This window comes from Panthera leo, chromosome D1, assembly GCF_018350215.1.
Source record: "Panthera leo isolate Ple1 chromosome D1, P.leo_Ple1_pat1.1, whole genome shotgun sequence".
In the NCBI taxonomy this organism is placed as follows: Eukaryota; Metazoa; Chordata; class Mammalia; order Carnivora; family Felidae; genus Panthera; species Panthera leo.
Window position 1 is genome coordinate 102,767,731 of NC_056688.1, and position 15,500 is coordinate 102,783,230.

A 15,500-nucleotide genomic window follows, 5' to 3' on the forward strand; every position below is an offset into this window, starting at 1 on the left:
GTCTGATGCTGTGAGATCATGACCTGAGCCAAAGTCCGACGCTTACCCGACTGAGCCACCCAGGTGCCCCAAGACAACTCATTCTTAAGCTAACAAGATATTAGTTAAGTCTTGCCGTGGAAGCCCCTAAAGAGTCACGGGCTGGAGATGCAGGGTTATCTCTAGAAGCAGAGGAAGACTGGTGCCAAAAACAAGGAGATAATTGAAAGTGAATTAACGACGATTGTACCCCAGGTTCCTTACCTTGCCCCAAGAAAAGGCTGGGGGCAACTTTTTTACTCGGGAGAAGTTGGACCCCAGAGCTTTTGGATCTGGGGATACCGGACCCAGTTGAGGGCAGTCGTCAGGTGCCAGACTGAAAATAGGGATTAATGAAAATCTTGAAGAGGTTTCCCTAGCAGGCTGAACCCCATTTGACTCCCAGAATGCAGGTGGCAAACTCACAGCCGATAAGCAGGGATGCAGAGCAGTCCTTTCTGGGGAGACCACCAACTAGGAAGACAGCGTCACCCATAATCCATATCTCCCATCCCCAAAGGCCAGTGTCTCTTTCTATTTCCATTCTTTGTTTTAATTTTTCTTGTAGTGCTATCATTCTCTACTGATATTACATAGTTTATCCATTAGTTGTGTACTGTCACTCCCAGTCGGATGTAAGCTCTGTGAGAGCAGGGACTCTGTCTTGTTCGCTTTCTATCACCAGTACTGACGATGGCACGAGGCAAGTGCCTAACAGATATTGCTAATCGAATGGATAAGAAACTGTATCCACAAAGGAACAGGGTACTATAAAAAGAAAAGCAGGAAAGATATCAAAATACTAGTAATGTGATCAGAAAATTTAAAACTTCAATAGACTTGCAAAATAACATTGGGAAAATATCTTCAAGTATAGAATAAAATAGTGGAATATAATAAAGAAAATAGAAGAAAGCAAGAAGATCATTCAAAGAGTTTTAAAATCTGATGAGTAGAAATTCCAGAAAGAAAGAACAGAAAAGTTGGAGGGGGAAAGATGATCACAGGAATGAGAAAGGAAAATTTCCGGGACTGAAAGATACGCGTTTTCAGAGTTCAGAAGTTCACTGAGCATCTGGGAAAACAAATGAGGACAGTAATCATGAAATTTCAGATTGCGGGGATAAGAAGAAGATTCTGTAAATCTCCTGGACAGTAAAAAAGAGCCAACAGACAAGAGGCGAGTAATGGAATGGCATTGGACTCTCAACAGCAGCCCTTGAACCACAGGACAGTGGGGTAGCATGTTCAAAAGGCAGAGAAGGTGATCGCCAACCCTGAATTCCACTTGGACAAACTATTAAATCAATGTGATGGTGAAATGGAGGTTGGTTCACATCTGCCAAGTCATTAAAAGATACCTCACATGCACCCTGAATCAGGAAGTTACACAGAGAGTAGCAAAATTAGGAAACGAACCAAAAGAGAAGAAGACCTGGGATCCAGAAAACAGAGAATTCAAAGAGGAGAGAGGGGGAAGGAGTGCCCATCCTGAGGTGGTCCTAGGATGACAGCCATGCATCAGATCAAGAGAGCAACTGGTCTGAGAAGAGCAGGAGTGTGCTGGGTCCTTGGAGATGTGTCTCTGAGAAATACATTGAATTAACAGATCACTCGGTGTTTTTATTTGGTGTTGGAAATGGGTTTTTGGTTCTGTCTGGAAGTAGTCTGGGGATAGTTTGAATATGTGTCAATTATAGGTGCATCTAGAACTAAGCAGATGGAAAACCAAGGCAATTATTAATCGAAGAAAAACAAAAAGTCATATGAAAAAGGGTATGTCATCGTAACATACCAAATGACTCAGCTATGAATTACATTTTTATAGCCAATAATGTATGCATTAAATTTCAATTTAACAAAAAATCTTGATGTAACTTTATTAAGAGAATAATCTAGAAGGGAGGGATACAGGGATGGGGGTGTGGTGTGTGAATTAAAAGAGCTAAATCCTTGTTTACCATATTATGAGGTCAAAAGTTACAGTCTTGAACTGAAAAACAAAAGAAGCCGTAAGCATGTGACCTAGAAATAGGGCAGTAAACAGGATAAGAAACAAATGAAAGAGTCGAAAGCGATCCCTTTGGGGTGTGGAGACTGGGCGTAGGGAGGAGTGGAGCAGGGAGGCTTTTCCTTGTTATAAGCCCCGTGGTAAGCTGCACAATGAAGTCCTTTGATAAGAAAAAATAATTACATAAAAAGCAGTATGCTAATGAGGGGCATGCTCCTATACGGCCTCATCTGAGGGCTTGGAGACAGCTGCATCACTGGGGTTTAGTCATGTGGGATGTGGTGTCTTCTTTGAAGCCGTCACGAGCTTATCATGTTCTTTTACTCTGTTGGGGTCAATGGTCTGGGAACCAAGGGACGGAAAGGGGCATGGATTCTCTCACTATACATTTAAGGATAAATGAACATGCAAACATTGGTTATCTCTCCTAGCTGAAAAACACCCCAAACCTTCTCTGACCCCACTTTCCCCTGTAGCTTTTGCTCTATTTTTCTGCCTCGGTTTACAGCCACATTTCTCTCAGGAGTTGTCCCCTGTGTTTCATTCTTCTCTCATTTTCCCTTGACCTCATTGCAACAAGCTTTTGCTCCCACTACAATACTAAAAACAGCTCTTCCCAAGATCTTTATTTTTTTAAATTAATTTATTTATTTTGAGAGAGAGACAGTGCACAAGCAGGGGATGGGGAGAGAGAGAGAGAGAGAGAATCCCAAGCAGGCTCCACACCATCAGCACAGAGCCTGATGTGGGGCTTGGACCCGGGAACCATGGGATCATGACCTGAGCTGAGACAAAGAGTCACTTAACCGACTGAGCCACCCAGGCACTCCATCGTCCCAAGATCTTTAATGGCCTCCATGTTACTAATCCAATGGTGAATTCAGCAGTAGCTCAACTGGCTGAGCCACCCAGGCATCCCTGGCAGTGTTTGGCATGGTTGACGATACTGGATTCCCTGAGCCACGTTCTTTGCTTGGCACTCACATGGCTTGCTCTCCAGTTTTCTTCTTATTGTTGGCTGCTCCTTCTCTGTGTCTTTTGTGAGTTCTTCCTCATCTTCCCAGACTCATCGTCTAGACACGCCCAGGGTGCAGTTCTCAGATGGCTTCTCTTCCTACTGCTTCCTACTACTCTTCTTCTAACCTACATTCACTCCCAAGGCACACTCAGGTGGTCTCATTGCTTTAAATAAGATCCAGCTGAAGACTCCCAATGAACCAAAAATCTCTGTCATATCCAGCACCTGACCACTTCTTGCCACCTCTACCGCTCCTCTTCTGCTCCAAGCTACCGTGATTTTCCATCTGGGTTATTGCAATAGCCTTCCGACTAGTTCCCCTGCTTCTGCCTTTTCCCCTTTGCAGGCCATTTTGAAAAATTCAACAGCCAGAGCAATCTTTTTAGAATTCAAGTCATACCGTACCACTTCTCTGCTCATACGTCTTCAATGGCTTCCACTATGACTCTCCTTCCGGGGAAGCCATCTTTCCTTACACTTGTAACAGATTTTCTTTATAAAATTTTGAAGTTTTATGCATAAATTCATCTTCATGGCATATCTTCTTGGTGGCATGCATCTTTACTCAGTAGAAAATTACATTGTAGGGGTGCCTGGGTGGCTCAGTTGGTTAAGCGCCCGACTTCGGCTCAGGTCATGACCTCGCAGTTGATGAGTTTGAGCCCCGTGTTGGGCTCTGTGCTGACAGCTCAGAGACTGGAGCCTGCTTCGGATTCTGTGAACCCCTCTCTCTTTGCCCCTCCTCTGCTCGTGTGCACGCCTGTTCGCGATCTCTTCTTCTCTCTCTCTCTCTCAAAAATAAACATTAAAAAAAAATTTTTTTTTAAGAAAATGACATTGTAAAATTGGCTGCTTTTTTTTGGCCCTGAGTTTTATCTTATTGAGTTCATATTGCCATACATGTTTCCTTTTTAACATTTTTTTGTCTTCTGTTACTGTATTAGCCAGGAGAGCCTTAGCTCTGCTGCAATAACATATAGATACCAAATATCTGTCTTAACTCAACATAGTTGCCTCCCCCCCTCATCTCATGGTAAGTATCCAAAGCCTATTGTCAACAGCTCTCTGGCTAATTGATGTTTCTGGTTCAGTGGTCAGAAGAGGAGAAAAGCTGAAGTGTCACAAAGGAAACTTCTAGTGCTGCAGGCTGGAAGTGACAGACATCTCTTTTTCTCCCATGTTATTGCCCAGAACCAGTCTTCCATGTGCCCGGGAAGGAGGAAAATAAATGGCATTTGTGGACCAAAAAGCATGGTCTTTCCCTTGGTCACTTTTCAGGAGCTTGAGGGTCAAAGGGAGTATATGTACCATCATGGAATCGTACCTATATTTTGGTTACGACATGTACTTCATTATTAAAGAAACAAAAACCAAAACCATATTTATGTAATTCCCCAAGTCATCTCTTTTCCTGTCTCCTGCTTCTGGTTTAGGGTGTGTGTGTGTGTGTGTGTGTGTGCGTGCGCGCATACACACACACGTCTCCATCATTGCCTTCAGGCAGCTCTACTGCTGAATTCGGCAGCTCTTCCAATTCTTTGAAACTTTACAACAATCTTGAGACCTAATTCTCTTCATTTTAGGGATTGAGACATGAAGGCTAGTGGGGTTCTGTGTCGTATCCAAGGTCACACCACAAGTGAGTGGCTGCACCAGGATGCCGGTGCCAGGGTCCTGACTCCTGCCTTGGTTTCGATGCTTATCCTGCATTCCTGGGGATAGAACCTACCAGACAGGAAGGCTGCTCTTCCCATCCAGCCCCGCAGCTCTCTGCTGCCCTCTCCTGACTTCCTCAGTTATGACCGGTGAGAAGTTCCCGCAGCGAACCCCTTATGTTCTGGCAGCCTCTTAAGTCCTGTGCCCTCTCTTCTTGATACTTCATCCCCTCATCCCCTCTGATTCCCAGGTGCTGAGAATATAAATAGGAACTAGTAAATATTCTTGTTGATTAATGTTTAAGAGCAGCAATCCCCATGAGGTGTTAGAGAGTTCTAGTGGGTTTCCACTACATGCTGATGCATAATCCCCAAGGACTCCTCATAGCAATGCCACAGGAAGTGCTATTAAGTCTCTTACAAATAAAACCGAGTGCCAAGAGGATGCGCGAACATGCTCGGGGTTATCCACTTACTAACACTTATTCTACACACTGTTAAAGAACATTGCTTATCTGCTGGACAGTGTGCTGGGTGTTGGGAAAAAGAGAGTGTGAGTGGGGGAGAGGCAGAGAGAGAGGGAGACACAGAATCCGAAACGGGCTTTGAGCTGTCCCGCAGAGCCCGACGCGGGGCTCGAACTCACAAACCATGAGATCATGACCTGAGCTGAAGTCGGTTGCTTAACCAACTGAGCCACCCAGGCACCCCATATTCATAAAATTTTTTTAAAAATATTGATTCATTTTTGAGAGAAAGAGAGAGGGAGACAGAGTGAACACAGAGGAGGAGCAGAGAGAGAGGGAGACACAGAATCTGAGACAGCCTCCAGGCTCTGAGCTGTTAGACAGAGCCGGACAGGGTCTCGAACTCAGGAGCCGTGCTATCATGACCTGAGCCAAAGTCAGATGCTTAACCGACTGAGCCACCCAGGCACCCCTGATTCTAATTATTTTATTTTATTTTATTTTATTTTATTTTATTTTATTTTATTTTATTTATTTTTATTTTATTTTATTTTATTTTATTTTTGAATATAATTTATTGTCAAACTGGCTTACATACAACACCCAGTGCTCATCCCAACACACAAAACATTGAATCGGTGATGCTTCCCTCATGTGTGAATTTCTGTGGGGTGGTTGACCTGCTAATTCAGACCTCACCATCTCCCCGGCGTAAAGGGATGTCCCGAATGCCCCTGCTGTGATCCTCCCCATTGCCAGTGTTGGACGCACATTCATTTGGTTTGATTCTTTCCTTTTTTGTTTCTTCTTTTCAAAAAATTTTTAAAAACTTCTAGCTAGTGAACATACAGGGCCATATTGGTGTCGGGAGTAGAATTCAGGGATTTGATTCTTTCCCTTTTGGATTCGAGGTACACTAAGTCTTGGAGGCTGAGAGAATGAATATTTCCTCCGCTGATTTGCTACCTTTCTGTATCCACACTATAAATTCATTCTCACACACACCCGCATTGGGATCTGCTGCAGCAAACATTTTCTGAGCTTTTCATCTATTCTTTCATTCCACAATTATTAAAATGCTCCCTGCGCCCTGGGCAGAAATCTATGAACAACACAGATAAATCCCAGCTCTCATAGAATGTACTAGTGCATTCCAGACGGTCTAGGAGTACATTGTCTTCCTAGTAGCTTCTCTGGATTTACAAAACCTGCGGATTTCTGTTAGTAATTCCTTGTTTATTGTGAGCAGGGTGAAGGTTACTGGAAGGGGGGAAAAACTTCATTTCATTGGTGATAATCATCTTTTTCTGTTTTTAATCCTTTCCTTCTGTTGGCTGAAGAGTCGTTTCCTCTTCCCTTTTGTTTCTCTCTTCCTGTTAATCCTCTAAAGACCTCTATACCCAACGGATCCATCCCCAGTGGCCCCTTTATAGTGTGTTCTAATACCAGGTGCATCATAATAGACTTAATACATGTTAGATAATGTAGTAAGTCCTCCCTGCCCCATTTACTCCTCCCTACAACGCTGTGAGTTTCTATCACAGGAATACTTCTTTCTTTCTTTCTTTCTTTCTTTCTTTCTTTCTTTCTTTCTTGAGAGAAAGGAGGGCAGAGGAAGAGGGAAAGAGAGAATCCCAAACAGGCTCTACTCCCAGCACAGAGGCGGATGCCGGGCTTGATCTCTTAACCGTGAGATCATGACCTGAGCCAAAATCAAGAGTCAGATGCCCAACCAACTGAGCCACCCCGGTGCCCCGGGAATAGATTTTTTTCTAAAATGAGTTAACTTCAAATCTTTATTTCAATCCTATTGATTTCTATGCTATTACTGTCTGATTTTTGAATATTCAGAATAGCTTCAGTTAATATTTAGATTCAACTGCCTGTTGTATGCCTGGCACTTCAGGAATATGTGACAGATGGAGACAAAATTAGGCCTGGCTAAGGGGACATTCAGTACCACGGATGATGTGGTCTAGCCACTTTGGGCATCCAAATTTTGACCACAGTCGGGATTTACCCAATCCAACTCTCTAGCTTGAAGAGTACCTACGGACAACTGATGGAGTTCATGCTGCAAGAACCCTGACTGCTCCATAAACACAACAGTACTGGATGAAACAAAAAGAGAAAATGGAAGAAGGCATAGTCAGGCTTAACTACAAGACAAGCAGTTTTGAAGATCCAAGCTGACACAGAAAAGCACAAACAGCGATCAGGGCTGAGAGGGTGGGCGGACTTGTAGGGTTTGGGAAGCAGAAGCAGTCAGCAGTGGAACGGGCGTCCGAAGTGTTCCCTGTGGGATGGGAAAGCAGAGGCATCTCAACTGGCTGAGCGCACGGCTGGGCTCGGCTCGCCTGGGGTGCATTCCTTATCCCCCACCCTCAGGGGAAGAGCCTGGAAATAAGCCTGCTGCCAAATGCTGAAGGGGCAGTGGCTCATATCCAGATCCAGGCTGGGGGAGAAGGATGAGACGGCCTGTGAACAAACGCTGAGTCGAGCTTCTCCTTGACCCAGCCTGGGTTGGCCCATTGGCTCCGCAGGACAGTCCCTCTTGCTGCCCTTACTACACCTGGATTGTGACTGGGCCCCCCCCAAAAGCTGCTCAACAGGATAAGTGCATATGGAGGTAAAGGAGAAGGGAGGAGGAAGAGAAGGGAGGCAGAGGAGGATGACAAGGACGAGGAGGAGAAGGAGGGGAGAGAAGCTAAAACAAACAGACCACCTGCTATCCCAAAGGAGATTGTAAATCAAATAAAAAACTGATGGATAAAAGCTAACACTGAGAAAAGCAGTCGATAAACCAGCAATCGAGACATGGATCCACTTTGGGTGAAACTGATTTTACAGAATGATCAGACAAGGCTTTCAAGTAAATGTACTGGTTATTTCAAAGAAATAAATGATATCAAAAATTTCATTAAGATAATAAAAGGTTATGGGGAAATAAGAACGGAGAGATATGGAAAAAGGCCAATTAGAATATTTGAACATAAAGGGGTGCGTGGGTGGTTCAGTCGGTTGAGCTTCTGACTCTTGATTTCAGCCCAGATCATGATCTCATGACACGTGAGTTCAAGCCCCACCTTGGGCTCTGTGCTGACAGCATGGAGCCTGCTTGGGATCTTCTCTCTCTATCCCTCCCTCCCTCCTTCCCTCCCTCTCTTTCTCTCTCAAAATAAATAAATAAACTTAAATATTTGAACATAAAACAAATAGTGATTGAAATAAAAAATGTGGGGCTTTGAGTTACAATGGCTGTTTTGCTGTATAGACCTAACTTCACTCCCTTTCTAAAGCACAGTGAGATTACAATAAAGAGATGAACAAGAGAAAAGAGAAACAAACCAACAAGAATGGGGAAAATAGGCGAGGAGACAATGGCAACAGTATTTTGGGATCTGGAAGGGAGATGGGTGAGTGGTAATTGATGGGGGTGAACCTGGGGCAGCCAAACCTTGAAATCATTGTGGTCTCAGAAAGCTGAACGACAAAAAACAAATCCTGTTCATGCTGAGAACCCTCTAAGTCTCAGGAACTAACAGTTCCAGAAAGCTCTGGATTGGAGCAAAAGTAGAGCTAAACAGAAGGATTGACTGACAGCCGTGGAGAAGCAGTTCCCTCTTCAGATGTCCTCTCCCACCTGCCACGCTAACATGTGATACACATACATATGGATCACACATGATAGATATAATATGTGATGGATACATATATATTAGAATACATTCATTCAAGAAGGTGGATTAAATAACACTTTTAAATATACAAAGACTGACTGCAGGGGTGTCTGGGCGGTGCAGTTGGTTGAGCATCTGACTCCTGATTTTGGCTCACGGATGTGAGATCGAGCCCCACATTAGGCTCCACGCTGGGCATGAAGCCCACTTAAGTTTCTCTCCTCTCCCTCTGTCCCTCCCTGATGCATGTGTGTGCACGTTCCTCTCTCTCTCTCTCTGTCTCTCTCTCTCTCTCTCTCTCTCTCTATATATATATATATACACACCCTGACTACATTACCACACATAGATCCTCACCAAAAGGCTACTAAAATTTGCTTCAGAAACAGGAACGTGAAGACAGAAGGGAAATGTGGAATGCAGAAGCAGGTGTCCTTCAATCAGCTCAACTTCCCACCTGCCCCTAAACCAAACGACTTGTTCTACTGAGCACAGAGATTGAGAAAGTGTGTTGAACATGTCAAGTAATGGAGTCTAAAAATTACTTTTTTGTTGTATATGACAAGAATTACAAGATGGGGGGGCTATTCAAGGTGAGAGGTACTTAAAGCACATTGAGGACTGATTGAAGTCAAGAGGAATTGAATAATTGCAGACTTTGTCAGTCTGTAGTTAAGCATGTACGTTAAAAAAACTCAGAGCAGCCATCGAAATAAGACTTACAGTTTCCAAGTCAGAAGAGATTATACGTTATCAATCAAAAGAAGACAGAACAGAAGAAAAAGAAGATAAACAGAAAGCACAAAATAAAATAATATAATTAAGTCTAAATTCCTAAATTATAAAGAATGGAAATGGGTTATATTTGTCTATTAAAAGACAGAAGCAATCAGCTAGATCAAAATAAAATGTAGCTTTATGCTTCTTATAAAACACAGAGTGAACACACACACACACACACACACACACACACACAGACCGAAAATAAAAGAATGGAAGGGCACCTGGGTGGCTCAGTATACTAAGTGTCTAAACTCCTGATTTTGGCTCAAGAGATGATCTCACAGTTGTGAGATCGAGCCCCATGTTGGGCTCCGTGCTGAGCATGGAGCCTGCTTAAGATTCTCTCTCTCTCTCTCTCTCTCTCTCTCTCTCTCTCTCCCTTTTCCTCTCCCCCACTCGCACACACTCTCTCTTTCTCTCAAAAAAAAAAGAAAGAAAGAAAGAAGGGAAGAAAGAAATGAATGGAAAAAGATGTGTAGCATATACTAACCAAAAAGGTAGAGCAAAATTAACATTAGGACAAAGTAAATCTTAAGGCAAAAAATGTTAATGGGGATAAAGAGAGTAACCACAAAATACTAAATGTAACCACTCAGCAAGGAGATGTTACAATTATGAAATCGCATTCTTCTGATACAATTTGACATATTACAATATAGTAATAGAGGAAATAGAGAGGATCTATAAGAAGAAAGTCAGAAAGCCTAGCAGGGGACTAACACAACTCATAAATCAAGCAGACAAAAATTAGGAAAGATAGAGCGGCTTTGAATAATAAAATTAGCAACTGTGTATATGTATGTTTCTAAAAACTTCACACCCAACAAGGACATATATAGCCTTTTCAACTGTGGATAGATTCTTTATAAAATTTGACCATGAGGTCAAAAAGGACATCTCAACAACTTTGAATAATTGATATCATACCAACCGCAATATCTTACCACATAATTAAATTAGAAATGATTTAAATGATCGATTAACACCCCCACTCTCTCCCTCTTTCCACTAATTGAGAAACTTAAGAACACAACTTCGAATAACTCTGAATAAAGATGAAATAAATGCCATAACAAAAAATATTTATAGCTGAATAATAACTGTGCTAAAGCAATAAATTGTGTGATGCAGCTAACGTGGTATCTAGAGGAAAATATGTGGCTTAATTGCATTTATTATAAACTGGAAAAATGAAAATAAATGAGTACTCTTCAACTACAAAAATAGATAAAAAAGAACAATAAACTAACGTATGGAGGTGGAAGGAAACAATTAATATAGGAGAAGAAATTAATGAAATAGGAAATTAGGACACAAAACCAAAAACCTGTTCTTTGAAAAAAGGAAAAAAGAAGGAAAGTGAGGAAGGAGGTAAATCTCTAGCAGAATTCATCAAGAAATAAAGGGAAACTAGGTAAGCAAGTAATATTAAGGAAAAAAGCTTGGTTGACAGCCATGAGGTTGGTAAATATTTGGAATATCCTTCTGGATACATGGCCGAAGTGACATTATCAGTTAATGGGGAAGGATGTTCTCAATATGGAAGCATTTATTTTTTTATTTTTTTTTAATTTTTTTTAAATTTTTTTTTTTAACGTTTATTTATTTTTGAGACAGAGAGAGAGACAGAGCATGAACGGGGGAGGAGCAGAGAGAGAGGGAGACACAGAATCAGAAGCAGGCTCCAGGCTCTGAGCCATCAGCCCAGAGCCCGACGCAGGGCTTCAACTCACGGACCGCGAGATCGTGACCTGAGCTGAAGCCGGACGCTTAACCGACTGAGCCACCCAGGCGCCCCAATATGGAAGCATTCAGATCTCTGCTTCACAGCTTAAACAAAGATCAAGTCCACATGCATTACACACCTAAGGGTAAAAAGCAAAATCTAAACATTTTTAGAATACTTTTTAGGGCGCCCGAGTGGCTCAGTCAGTCAAATGTTCAGTTCTTGGTTTCGGCTCAGGTCATGATCTCAGGGTTTGTGAGCTGGAGCCCCACATGGGGTTCTGCGCTGTCTGTGTGGAGCCTGCTTGGGATTCTCTGGCTTCCTCTCTCTCTCTCTTTCTCTGCCTCTCCCCTACTCACGCTGTCTCTCAAAATAAATAAATAAACTTTAAAAGAAGGAATACATTTTCGTTAAGGTACAAAAACACAACCGTACAGGGAAAGAAATACATTTCGCTACATAAAACCTGAAGATGCTTCCTACACAGAGTTAAAAACCGGGAAAACACTGACTATATAACAAAGTAGACACAGTTGGAAAATACACAGAGTTCCTAGAAATCATTTAAAATGATGGACTGCTCCGTGGAAACATGAAGAAATGCAACGCGCAAGGGGTAAGTCCGTGTGGTCAATATGCGTTTGACCTGATGCCTCATCCTCAGGGGGTCACAACCGTAAGAGGCCACACTTATCTAGCGCTGGCCTCGTGTGAGGCACGGCTGGTGGGAATATAGTCGGTCAACCTCTTGAGAGGGCAATTTGGTATTATCTGGTGATGTGGGAGATGCTCGTTTAGGTGTATGTCCTAGAGAAGTAGTCCTTAAACTCCGGCTTGTCTCAGAATCACCCGGACGGCTTGTGAACGCACACCTTGCTGGGCTCCGCTTCCAGAGATTTCTAACGCCGTGGGTCTGGGGAAGGGACCGAAGATCTGCGTTCTGCCGTGTTCCTGGTGATGCTATCGCTGCCGCTGGGCTTTGAGAACTTCTCCCCCTGGAAGCCTTTTGCAGAGGTACACAACGTGACCTGCACAAAAATGTTCCTGTTAGGAACACAAAAAAGAGGGACAGTTTAAATGCTCTCCAGCAAGACAATGAATAAGTAAACTGTGGGTTCTTTAATATAACAGAATATGCATAGAAATGAAAATAAATGAACTAGAGATAACAAAGATATAAAACAACAATATGCTATGAAAAAAAGCCAACTACAACGTGATATGTGGACCTCGATGCCATCTTTGCACATAACAAACAAAACACAGAACAAACAACATAATGTTTATGGGTAACAAATGGTATAAGTCAAGCATGAGTAGGATGATACCAAATTTCGGATATTTGTTAATTGTGAGGGGATGGGGGCTGAAGTAGATAAATAGAGGACCTCAACTGGATCTGCATTGTTTCTATCTATCTATCTATCTATCTATCTATCTATCTATTCTCTATCTATCATCTATCTTCTATCTATCATCTATCTATCTATCTATCTATCTATCTATCTATCATCTATTATCTATCTATCATCTATCTATCTATCTATCATCTACCTATCTATCATCTATCTATCATCTATTATCTATCTATCATCTATCTATCTATCTATCATCTATCTATCTATCATCTATCTATCATCTATTATCTATCTATCTATCATCTATCTATCTATCATCTATCTATCTATCATCTATTATCTATCTATCATCTATCTGTCTATCTATCTATCTATCATCTATCTATCATCTATCTATCTATCATCTATTATCTATCATCTATCTATCTATCTATCTATCTATCTATCTATCTATCTATCATCTATCTATTATCTATCTATCTATCTATCTATCTATCTATTATCTATCTATCCATCCATCTATCATCTGTCTATCATTAATTGTATTTTCTCAAAAAAAGATCTTAAGTAAATATTGCTGTCCTAGTTCAGGCCACTGTAACAGAATACCATGGACAGGGTGGTTTATTACCAACAGAGACTATTTCTCACAGTTCTGGAGGCTGGAATTCTAAGGGCAGGGAGCCAGCATGGTTGGGTTCAGGTGAGAACCCTCTTTTGGGGTACCTCCTGCCAAATTCTTGTATCCTCAAATGGTGGAAAGGGGGCAAGAGTCCTCTGGAGTCCTTTTTATAAAAAGGCAGTAATCCCATTCAGAAAGTCTTGTCCCTATGACCAAATTCGTTCCCGGAGGTCTGCCTCTTCTCTTAATACCATCACATTGGGCATTACGTTGGGCATTAGGATTTAACCTATGAATTTGGGGAGACACATTCAGTCCATGACAGTTGTCAAAGCTGGGTAGTGGGTATAAAGTTATTATGTTCCTTCTTATGTTTATATTGGAATCATTTCATGATAAAAATGCATTAAAAAGAATACCTGAAAAAATACCAGGCCAGACTTTGTTTCTGGGTTTTTAAAATGTTTATTTATTTATTTTGAGAGAGAGAAAGAGAGAGAGATGGGGGAGGGGGAGGGGCAGAGAGGGAGGGAGAGAGAGAATCCCAAGCAGGATCCATGCTGACAGCACAGAACCTGACGTGGGGCTTGATCTCACACCCATGAGATCATGACCTGAGACGAAATCAAGAGTCGGATGCTTAACCAGCTGAGCCACCCAGGCGCCCCTCTTTCCAGATGTTTTTAAGGCTGACCGTGATCATTTAGAGAAGATTGAGCCCCTCTTCTGGAACAATAGCCATACACAGCTTTGTCTGCTTCCTCACGATGATGCGTAAAAGTACAAGGAATGATTTCTAATCCCCTCGGGGAGGAAGAGTGAAGACCCTCGGCTTTTCGCTCTGGTCTGGGTCCCTCTTCCTCCGTCCGAGTGTTGGATCTGCTTCTCCACCTCTATGTCCTGGTTTCTGGGCTGGGATATCTGACGCTTTGGGCAAGAGGCACAGAAAAGGAATCTGCCCATCCAAAGCCTCTTGTATTACCCTCACTCACAAAGAAGAATTCTGCCTTTAACTGCTCGGTTTTGAACTTCTCGGGGGCGAAGCTGGGACAACGCAGTGACAAACTTAAGAAACCTGCAAGGCTGGATTGGCTTACACTGCGAAGTATTACCAGCGGGAGACAAAATGTTCCCGAGGGGGGAGGGGGCGGGAAGGGAGACAGGAGCCAGCGGGGCCGGGGTCTGACAGCAGAGGTTTGGTGTTTGCCTGTTTTCTTGTCCCTCCAGGTAGTTCTTTCCCTCCTGCTGGCGCGGTGGTCTTCCTAGCTGCTTTGTCTAGCTTCATAGGTCAGCGCCGAAGAGGCTTTTTGCTTTGCATTTTTAGGGAGTGAGAGTCTCTGTCAGACTGGGTCAAACTGGGTCAGGGCTGAAAAATTTCCATGGAGCAGGAGGTAGGTATGACACTGGTTCAATGTCTTCCTAGCGTAGAGCTGCCCCAAATTTGAGTGTAGCTACCTTGTGTCCCCTGTTAGGTGAGGGAACCCTGCTTTTGTTGCCTCGTTTACCTCGAGCCACATCCTTGTCAGCCGGCATTATTTCCCCACCTTTATCAATGAGAAAGTGGGCTCAGAGGGGCCGACCTGCTCCAGGTAACTGGTCCATCAAGAGGCTTATGTGGATTCTGATCCGTGTCTATGCTGTGTTTTTTTTTTTTTTTTTAATTTTTAATGTTTATTTATTTTTGAGAGAGAGAGAGAGAGAGAGAGAGAGAGGGAATGAGTGTGGGAGGGGGCAGAGAGATAGGGAGACACAAAATCCAAAGCAGGCTCCAGGCTCTGAGCTGTCCTGACACGGGGCTCAGACTTGGGAATGATGAGATCATGACCTAGGTCGAAGTCGGATGCTTAACTAACGGAGGCACCCAGGTACCCCATGTCTGTGACATTTTATACTGAGCCACACCGCCCTAGGTGCTGGGGGAATGTGGTTAACTGTAAGACGTGGCCCTGTCATCAGGGAGCTTTATCATTTATCTGGGGACACATATACCTGCACTTGAAGCATTTAGGCTGACACAGTCATATGACACGAAGAGAAAGAATCTGGTGTGTTTAGGGTTTTAGGACATGTCACCCTGTCCTCCACAGGGTGCTGTTTGCTTTGGCTCAGCTGCCTCCTGTGATCCGAACAGGATCACCCCCCCCCCCCCCCCCCGATGTTCC